Source organism: Hemibagrus wyckioides, linkage group LG16 (genome assembly GCF_019097595.1).
Source record: "Hemibagrus wyckioides isolate EC202008001 linkage group LG16, SWU_Hwy_1.0, whole genome shotgun sequence".
In the NCBI taxonomy this organism is placed as follows: Eukaryota; Metazoa; Chordata; class Actinopteri; order Siluriformes; family Bagridae; genus Hemibagrus; species Hemibagrus wyckioides.
Window position 1 is genome coordinate 19512879 of NC_080725.1, and position 10195 is coordinate 19523073.

Genomic DNA, 10195 nt, shown 5'->3' on the forward strand with positions numbered 1-10195 from the left:
TAATAACTGTTAATAATGCTTCCTTTGGCCTGAAGAGAAAGAGAAAAGGTTTAAAAAAGCAAATATAACAAGTCTATATGTCTTAATCTGGCCTCCCTAACTTTGTCCCCCAAACGTCCAACATGAGCCGTCCCTCTGATGTACTCGTTCCTAATCCTGTCCATCCTTCTCACTCCCAAAGAGAACCTCAGCTCTGCTACCTCCAGCTCTGACTCCTGTATCTTCCTCAGTGACACTGCTTCCAAACCATACAGCATGGCCGGTCTCACCGCCATCTTGTACACCGTCCCCCTTGATTCTCGCCGATATCTTTCCATCACACAGAACTCCAGACACCTTTCTCCAACCTGCCTGCTTCTCGCTTCTTTACCTCTTTCCCACACTCTGGACTGTTGACCACAAGTACTTCAACTCCTGTACCTTCTTCACCTCTTCACCCTGTAATCTCACTGTTCCACTTCCCTCCTTTACATTCACACACATATCAAATATCGTAAACTTCCCTAGTGTCTACGGCATAACTGGGGATTAACGTAAAACCCTGGTGGATATACAGTATGTATTATTCCAGTTCACGCTTAGAGGGTCCATAAAGCTAGTGGAAATGAAATCCAAACCAAAGCAGCTAAACATATCATCAGGTCAAAGCTTCTTCAAGTAGCCATATACACTCATCTAACCATCCCAGGCGACTCAAACCAATATAAAATCCCTCCTAATCCGTCCATCACATTTTTAGCTGCCCTTCACTTTTACCCTCATGTCCCTTTTACACCGATGGAGGCCTTCAGATGAACAAACAGCACGTTGTTTTTAACCCGCTGTTACATTTATATATCTTGGTATATCACTAGTGTACTTTCTTTGGCACATTCCCTCTGCCTTTATGCAGCATTTCACACTGACCTCCCTTCACCCTTCATTCCGTTCCTCGCCTCAGGCTTGAGGGATCTGACTGATTGTACTGTAAATGTATATAAGAGTAAAAAAAAACTGTATATATATATATAGAGCGAGAGAGCGACGTTTGCAATAATCTGCAGTCTGTAAATGAATGATTAGCAATCAAACTGATAGCTCTATCCCCTTATAGGACACTATTGAAGTCCCTCAGGGGTGTAGTTTTGTCCCAAAGGAGCTCATGAACCAACAATCTACACGTTTTCCTGCTGTTTTTTATTTTATTTTATTTTTAAATCTTTGTTTTCTATATACTTTTTTATAATATTGTACGGATTTTTTCTATCATAGTGTCAGCTCTAGTTTTGGGTTAAACGTGTGCAGATAAAAACACGAACAAGGGCATGGCATTGCCTGTGTCAGGAGGTGGAGTTTGATTAATAGAGAGGCGTATGCTTGTTTTTAGACTGTAACAAGGCATTGTTGTTATTATTATACGTTAAGGGGCCAGGGTTTGATCCTGAGCTCAGGTTCTTGTGTGTTTGTGTGGGTTACCTCTAAAATCTTACATATAACATGGACCGGCTATGCTAAATTGCCTCAATGTGTGTGTGTGTGTGTGTGTGTTTGTGTGTGGTGTCCAATAATGGACATACTAGTCACTGAGTAGATCCTTGATATTTGCTTATGTGCTATAATTCAATTAAAAATGAAATGAAGTTTTCTTATTCAGTCAGTATTTTCTATCCCGGATTTTGTCAGTGATAAAGTCAGGTGTTTTCTGCTTAAAGGTGGTGATCTAGACACTATTAAAAATCCAGACTAAAGAAAATCTGGACTCTGTTTTTGGGTTCTGAATAAGCGAGACCTTCCTGTATATTTTGGATCTCGACTCAGGACCCCATATGACCAGGTACATCCTATTTTTTAGATAAAGCGAATGCTAGAGGCGAAAGAAATGATTCATTAACGCGTATTGTTTTCATATAACAGGAAGTTTCTCTTATCACTTCCTCTTAAATGATTAAAGCTGTCTGTAAACGTAACATCGTACATCCGGGCATCAGTTACGTTCCATTGAGGTTTCCAGCTGCCTTGTGTCCAGACTGAAACCTTTTAAAAGGTCTGATTCGTCAGGTCGAGATTGTGATCGCCGGTTTTTCAGTATTTTTCGTTTCAGGTATTTTATTTTATTTGTTTTGTTTTGTTTTGTTTCTTGTATTTTTGTTTGGTTTTATTTTACACAAGCTCATCCCGTCAGCATCAGCACCCCCACCCCCTCCACTGCAGCGAGCATGTGTACTGAAGGAACTCCAGGCACGTTTAAGGAGTGAGGAAGAGAGGGGTATTTTGTGTTTAATATCACTGCTGTGAAAATAATGCACTGGTTTTATCTGTGTATATGTTCTTCTCTTTAGCACGGATTTGATAAAAGAAAAAAAAATTGCACATTCTGGAAAAATATGCACATGAAATAAATACTTGTTGTTCTTTTTTTAATGAACTCTTCTTTTTTAATTAGCTTTTTTTTTTTAGCAGATTTGGGCCGAACATCACATGAAAACATCACGTGAGCTCATCACAACACATTCCATTCACGTGTGTAAAAACATGTAATTACATACTGTTGGAACTTTCCTATGAATATCACCCCTAGTAGGCTAGGGAAAAACAGAAATACTTCTAAAACACTACAAAGTCCTGAGTGTCTACTTTCATATGAACTTCATATTAACCTCCACTCTGGAATGGAACATGACAAAGACTTTCAAAACTTAGTTCCAGTGAAAAGAACTCATTTCCTGCTCCCAGCTTTGTGGGAACAGTTTGGGGATGACCCCTTCCTGTTCCAACATGACTGCACACCAGTGCACAAAGCAAGGTCCATAAAGACATGGATGAGTGAGTTTGGTGTGGAGGAACTGACCTCAACCTGATAGAACACCTTTGGGATGAATTGGAGCGGAGACTGCGAGACCTTCTCGTCCAACATCAGTGCCTGACCTCACAAATACACTTCTAGAGGAATGGTCAAAAAATCCCCATAAACACACTCATAAACCTTGTGGAAAGCCTTCCCAGAAGAGTTGAAGCTGTTATAGCTGCAAAGGGCGGAGCCAACTCCATATTACATTCATGTGCATGTAATGGCAGATGTCCCAGTTTTAGAATTGGCTCGAAATAGTCTCCACTCTAATTCATCTCAAAGGTGTTCTATCAGGTTGAGGTCAGGACTCTGTGCAGTTCTTCCACACCAAACTCACTCATCCATGTCTTTATGGACCTTGCTTTGTGCACTGGTGTGCAGTCATGTTGGAGCAGGAAGGGGTCATCCCCAAACTGTTCCCCATGAAATTGTCCAAAATGTCTTGGTATGAAGCTGAAGCAATAAGAGTTCCTTTCACTGGAACTAAGGGGCCGAGCCCAACCCCTGAATTCAATGATTTGGAGGGGTGTCCCAAAACTTTTGGCAATATAGTTTATTTAGAAAGGATTTTTATTATTAATTATTAAATCAACACCAGTCAGCAGTTCAGCCTTTTCCAATACAGCATCAATAACACTGTGGGAATGTAGTAGCTTAGTGGTTGAGGTGTTGGACTACTGATCAGAGGGTTGTGAGTTTTAATCCCAGGTCCACCAAGCTGCCACCACTGGGCCCCTGAGGAAGGCCCTCAACCTTCGATTGCTCAGGTGTATAAAAATGAGATAAATTGCTGGATGAGGGCATTTACCAAATACCAGAAATGTAAACAATAATAAAGCAGGAATTCTCAACAGTTGGTTGAAAGTATTTTAATTAAGAAAGTAAAGTTATACAGCACATGTACTACAGTGTAATATATATGAGTGTCAATAAATCCCAGTGGAAATGGTCCATTTAAATCAAACACAACAGGATTCATAAACGCATGAAGTCATAGCAAGTCTCCACACAGGCAGGTGGATGATCTCAGGATGATCTCAGAGTCCATGAGGAAATCATTCAAGCAGTTTGACCCGAGGACGGCATTGAAAATAAACCCAGGTTTAAACTGAACCGATTTAAAACGGATTCATAAAATCATAAGGACGTGAACTGAAATCCATGGGCTTTACATCGCATGATGTAACATGGAGTGTGTAAACGATAAACACCCACACACACACAGCCACCATTTCAGCTGCGCTTACCACCAGATAAGTCATTACTAACCATCATACAGATACAACCACGTAACAAAAACAAAGAAACCATGTGATTTAAAAGAAGTGAGAAAGTCTTACTGAAGGTTCATCAGATGTTTCGTGTTTTCCAGCAGGTCGGGAACTCCAGCACCTTTTCTTTAAATCCTTTCAGTGAAAATAACTATTCCTGAGTGTGTTTATTTTTTTTTTAGTTTGTTTCATGCACAATCCAACAGAACCTAGTTTTATTTTTTGTGTGTTATTTATCATTATACAAAGACATAGATACATGTTCCTACACCTTAGAAACTTAATAAAAAACCTAAAAACATTATCTAAAAGAAATCTATCTTAGTTTTCCGGGGAAAAAAAAGGAAATGTTGGAAAACTTCTCATCTTTTTTCTTTCTTTAAAGCAACAACTCAAAAGGAACAGCATAAATATATATGTGTATAAATAAATAGCACCGAAGTGCTGAAGGACTTTATGACGGTGTCCATGCGACAGAGAGTGTCTCCCAGAGGACAACATGAAGCAATCCCGCGCCTCGTCCACGCCTGTCCGAAGCGCATCCTCCTCAGAAGAAGGAAAATAGGAAGTGGTTTCATCGTCCCAGGCATCATGGACAGACAGCGAGGTGCGAAGCAGAATGAGCTTTCCATTAAACAGAAAATCCTCACTGGAGCTTTTTGGTTATTTTTTGGGCTGGATGCAGAAAATGTGCACCCATGTCAGCTCAGGCCTCAGGTGACCCTTTAAGATATTCATGAAGCGGCTCCGGTTCGGTGTTTACGTCCCGCTGGACTGATTGTCGTTAGCTGCTTGTAAAGTTCTGGTCAGGAAGTCCAGCAGCACGTATTTCCAGTTCAGCAGATCTCCCAGAGAACGCAGGTGGAGCGCGCACTCAGCCAACACTGCCGAATGCTCTAAAGGGAAGAAGGGGGAAAGAAAAGAGAGTCAGAACTTATTCAGATAAGGATCCGTTTGAATCCGAAGTAAAGTTTCCTCACTAACACACACTCCGAGTCACAGACTCTCACACTGTGCTACATTTAAGCTTTGGTTAGAACAGGTTGATGAAACACGGACATTTGTTTGTTTTGGTCTTTAATTCTTTATCCTGTTCAGGGTCACAGTGGATCTCCAGAACGCTGGACACGAAGCAGGGACACACCTCACAAAGCATCATGTACACACACACACACACACAGGTTCACACAAACGGGTTCTCACACACAAACACAGGTTCACGGTTCACACATACACAAGGGTTCTCACACACACACACACACACACACACACACACACGGGTTCTCACACACACACACACACATATACACAAATACAGGTTCACACACACACATACACAAACACAGGTTCACACACACACATACACAAACACAGGTTCACACACACACATACACAAACACAGGTTCACACACGAGTTCACACACACGTTCTCACACATACATACACAAACAAGTGTTCACACACCAGTTCTCTCTCACACACACACACACTGGTTCTCACACACACTGGTTCTCACACGGCTTCTCATGTGATACACTGAAACATTTCACCGTTATTCTCTGTGTGTGTGTGTGTGTGTGTGTGTGTGTGTGTGTGTGTGTGTTCCTGTCTGCCTCACACACGGAAACCCCTGACCAGGATAAAGCAGTTACGGAAGAAGAACGAAAATTAAAAAATATATATAGATTTATGTAAACTTTATCTATCTATATAAAGACAAACGGACAAAGGGAAACTTTTTTTCGTATAATTTAGTAATACAGAAACAAACAAACAAGTAAACAAACAAACAACAACTAAAAGTAGAAAACTAAAAGCCGGAGAGCGCGGTCCCTTTAAAAACAATACTAATAACAACAAGAATATAACAGTAGCTTCTCTAAAACAAAACACTACAAACACTCTTTACCTTTGCTCGCCATTTTTTTCAGGAATAAATCTGTTCTTTGTCTTGAGATAAAGCAGGAAAAAGTATGGAGAGATGTTCCAGGACCGGAGAGAAAAATCACAACTCAGCCGCCTCGAGCTCCTCCTTTAAACTGGTCAGTAGTTCTAGGAGTTATATTTAGAAGAAGCCGCGCTTCAAATAACACCAGAGTCAACACCTAGTGCACTACGTAGGGCGCGGAAACGCGGCTGTTTTAAACCCTACGTAGTGCGCGTGGGGAGGAAGTGAAGATGTTTTTTGTTTCGTTTAGTTTGTTGCGTCTGCCCCTGCGTTCGAGTGACGTTTGTACATGAGACTGTTGAGGTTTTCCCCCTCGCGTGCGTCAGCCGTAACGATGCAGGCAGTTTCGCTTTCCCTGTTTTCTTTATTTATTATAATTTCCATTTCCTGATACAGAGAAGTGGTGGATTTTTTTTTTAAATATTTTTATAGTTAATCCTGATTAATAATGCGGGAAATAAGGGTTATAAGAACAGAAAGAAATAAAAGGGACGATATAAAGATAGAAAGTGAAGTTGCTTGGATTGAAATTAAAGGGGGAAAATCCTTAATCTTTGTGTGAGCTTCCTTTGTCTCCAAGATTCATTTATTTATATATACTCTCAAACTTTCTTTCACACTTTACTATTAAACTAGATTTCCCACAATGCATTTCGACTACTTGTGGGGCGATAAAGCTAACTCGTAACGCGTTGTTTGTTTGTTTGTTTGACTTTCTTACTCATAAACTTGAGGTAGTTTCCTCGACGTTTGAGTTCAGCAAGTGACATCGCATCAACATGTCTGCTCAACTCTAAACCTAACCAAACGAGTTGGAAAGACATGGATGAGCGAGTTTGGTGTGGAGGAACTTCACAGAGTCTAGACCTCAACCTTGGGGATGAATTAGAGCGGACTCTGTGAGGCAGGCCAAAACTGGGACGTCTGCCTTTACCATACACGATAATGTAATACGGAGTCGTCCCGCAGCTATAACAGCTTCAGCTCTTCTGGGAAGGCTTTCCACAAGGTTTAGGAGTGTGTTTATGGGAATTTTTTGACCATTCCTCTAGAAGCGCATTTGTGAGGTCAGGCACTGATGTTGGATGAGAAGGTCTGGCTCACAGTCTCCACTCTAATTCATCCCAAAGGTGTTCTATCAGGTTGAGGCCAGGACTCTGTGAAGTTCCTCCACACATCCATGTCTTTATGGACCTTGCTTTGGTCACTGGTGTGCGGTCATGTTGGAACAGGAAGGGGTCATCCCCAAACTGTTCCCACAAAGTTGGGAGCATGAAATTGTCCAAAATGTCTTGGTATGAAGCTAAAGCATTAAGAGTTCCTTTTCACTGGAACTAAGGGGCCGAGTCCAACCCCTGAAAAACAACACCTGAATTCAATTATTTGGATTGGTGTCCCAAAACTTTTGGCAACATAGTGTACGCCATTCATCGCTGTTAGCAAGCTAGCTCTTAGGCAACAAAATACAAACATGGAGTCCATAATACTACTTCTGATATAAATCGAATACAGCATTATCCTTTGAATGTATGTTTATTTAATGAGTGTGATGCGGCAGCGCTTTCATCTTTTAGTCTGTCCAGCTTTTTTAACTCCTCATCTGTATGCTCTGTTCCTATAAATCAGCTTCCCAAACTTCACCTGTCATGCTAAGGCCAGTATCAGTGCCATTAACCTTTATCATCTCGTCCATCTATAACCTGCCTGGACGAGCCTCAGCTAATCGGAAATCAGCTGCCGGAAAATTCAATGAATAAGCAAATACAGCAAATTCTCACCACAATCACTAAACACATCACAAACATTTAAATAGAAACACATGTAATGCTTTCAAGTCTGGACTCTTCCTAACGATTTTGAGATATTTTCTGAAGGGATTGAATAAGCTCAGGTCTAAAAATAACCATAAATATGATGTTATCTTGACTAGTGCTCTTATCTCCTGCTGTTGTATTATTAGAGATATGAATTTTACACTCTGTCCTGAACATGTCCATGTCAATGAGTATATTGTTGTGTGTTTCTATGAAAATCATGTGGTCTGTTCCCAAACAGCTGCTCATTAGGACAACTTGTAGACGTTTCGCCAGAACCTTGTGTTCCCTTGGGCTTAATATTTCTCCATTGGGATCCATTCTTGCACAAAGGATCCTGAGGTCACCGAGGATCATACCACATACCACAAAATTAGAGAAAAACTAACTAACTGTATTCAAAGGCCAATCTATGTTCTGAGTGACTTAACTGATTTGCTGATTGACCATATTACATCTTGTTTCAAATGATGACTACCTAATGACATTTTGAGGGTATAATGGAATTGTAAGAAATGACAGACTACCTCAAACCAGATTCCACTCCATGGTACATGTCAGAAAGAATTCCCAAAAAGGCTTACATATCTTCTTCTTCTTCTTTCGGATTTTCCCTTCAGGGGTTGCCACAGTGAATCATCTCTTTCCACACATCCCTATCTTCTGCATCCTCAACACTTGCACCCACTAGCTTTCATATCTTCATTTATTCCATCCATATACCTCATCTTTGGCTTTCCTCTTTGGCAGCTCCATGTCCAACATTCTCCTAACAATATACTCACTCTCCCTCCTCTGAACATGTCCAAACCATCTTAATCTGGCCTCCCTAACTTTGTCCAACATGAGCTGTCCCTCTGATGTTCCTAATCCTGTCCAACCATGTCACTCCCTCAACATCTTCAGCTCTGACGCCTGTCTCTTCCTCAGTGACACTGTCTCTAAACCATACAGCATGGCCGGTCTCAGCACCGTCTTGTACACCTTCCCCTTGATTCTCGCTGATATTTTTCTATCACACAGAACTCCCGGAACACCTTTCTCCACCCATTCCAACCTGCCTTCTACACTCTGGACTGTTGACCCCAAGTCCTGTACCTTCTTCACCTCTTCATCCTGTAATCTTACTGTTCCACTTCCCTCCCTTTCATTCACACACATGGACTCAGTCTTACTACTCATTTGGGTGATAACACCTGTAACAATACCAAGCCAAGGTGTCCGCATGTTTCAATTTTACGCCGGATGCCCTTCCTGACGCAACCCTCCTATTTTAATCCAGGCTTGGGACCGGCACTGAGAGTTAACTCACAGCCCAAAAACAGGTACATTAGGTCGATTGGTAATTCTAAATTGCCCATAGGAGTGAGAGTGTGTGGTTGTCTGTCTATATATGTGGCCCTGCGATGGACTGGCGACCTGTCCAGGGTGTACCCCTGCCTTTCACCCAATGTGTGCTGGGACAGATCCCCGTGACCCTAATTAGGAATAAAGCAGGTATAGAAAATGGATGGATATTAATCAAGGAAATACTCTCTGAGACCATATGACGCAGAAACCTTGAAAGGAAGCAGACTCAAAAGGGAACAACATCCTCATCTCTGCAACACCAGTGTGTGACTATAAATCATCATAAACATCAGAGTGTGTGACTATAAATCATTATAAACACCAGAGCGTGAGATTATAAATAATGTCCTTTTTCATATCATTAAGTCAGTTTAACTTCTTTTGGTTGAAAAGCCCCCATATCTGCATGTTCATCATTGTGTATAGGAGGTAGGCTAAAATGTAATCGTTTTATGTACGGTGTGCATTTTGACGGGGATCCGGTCGCATCCCAAAATTCCCCAAAATCAAGGGAACGATTTCCTTCCAGGATCGGACGGGATCGGTCAGAAATTTTTTTAGCAGGAAGGTCAGAATTCATTTGTCTCATTCATAGTGCACAGTATGTGTCACGCCATTACATTTACAGGTCTAAATTACAGCTGTTACGCAATGTTAAATAGATTAATGGATCAATAACAGATGAATTCATGAGTAATGACTGGGTTAGTGCACTCCGGGTTACTCTACAATGTTTTATATTCATTTTTGTGTGGAAAAACAATACAAAAACACATGTGTATTAGTATAAAACTGATTGTAAAATGCTGTGTAGTGGGCTTTGTTTTCATTTCTGATACGCTGTGCTCGTCTTCTGAGAGGATCTGTCTTTTCTTTTCTTGGTAAAATGCAGAGCGAGTTCAGACTCGACTCATGAGTCGACTCTTGACTCGTTCTTGACACACTTCTCTGCAGAGCGTTTCCACGGCTCTTTGTGCATACTGTG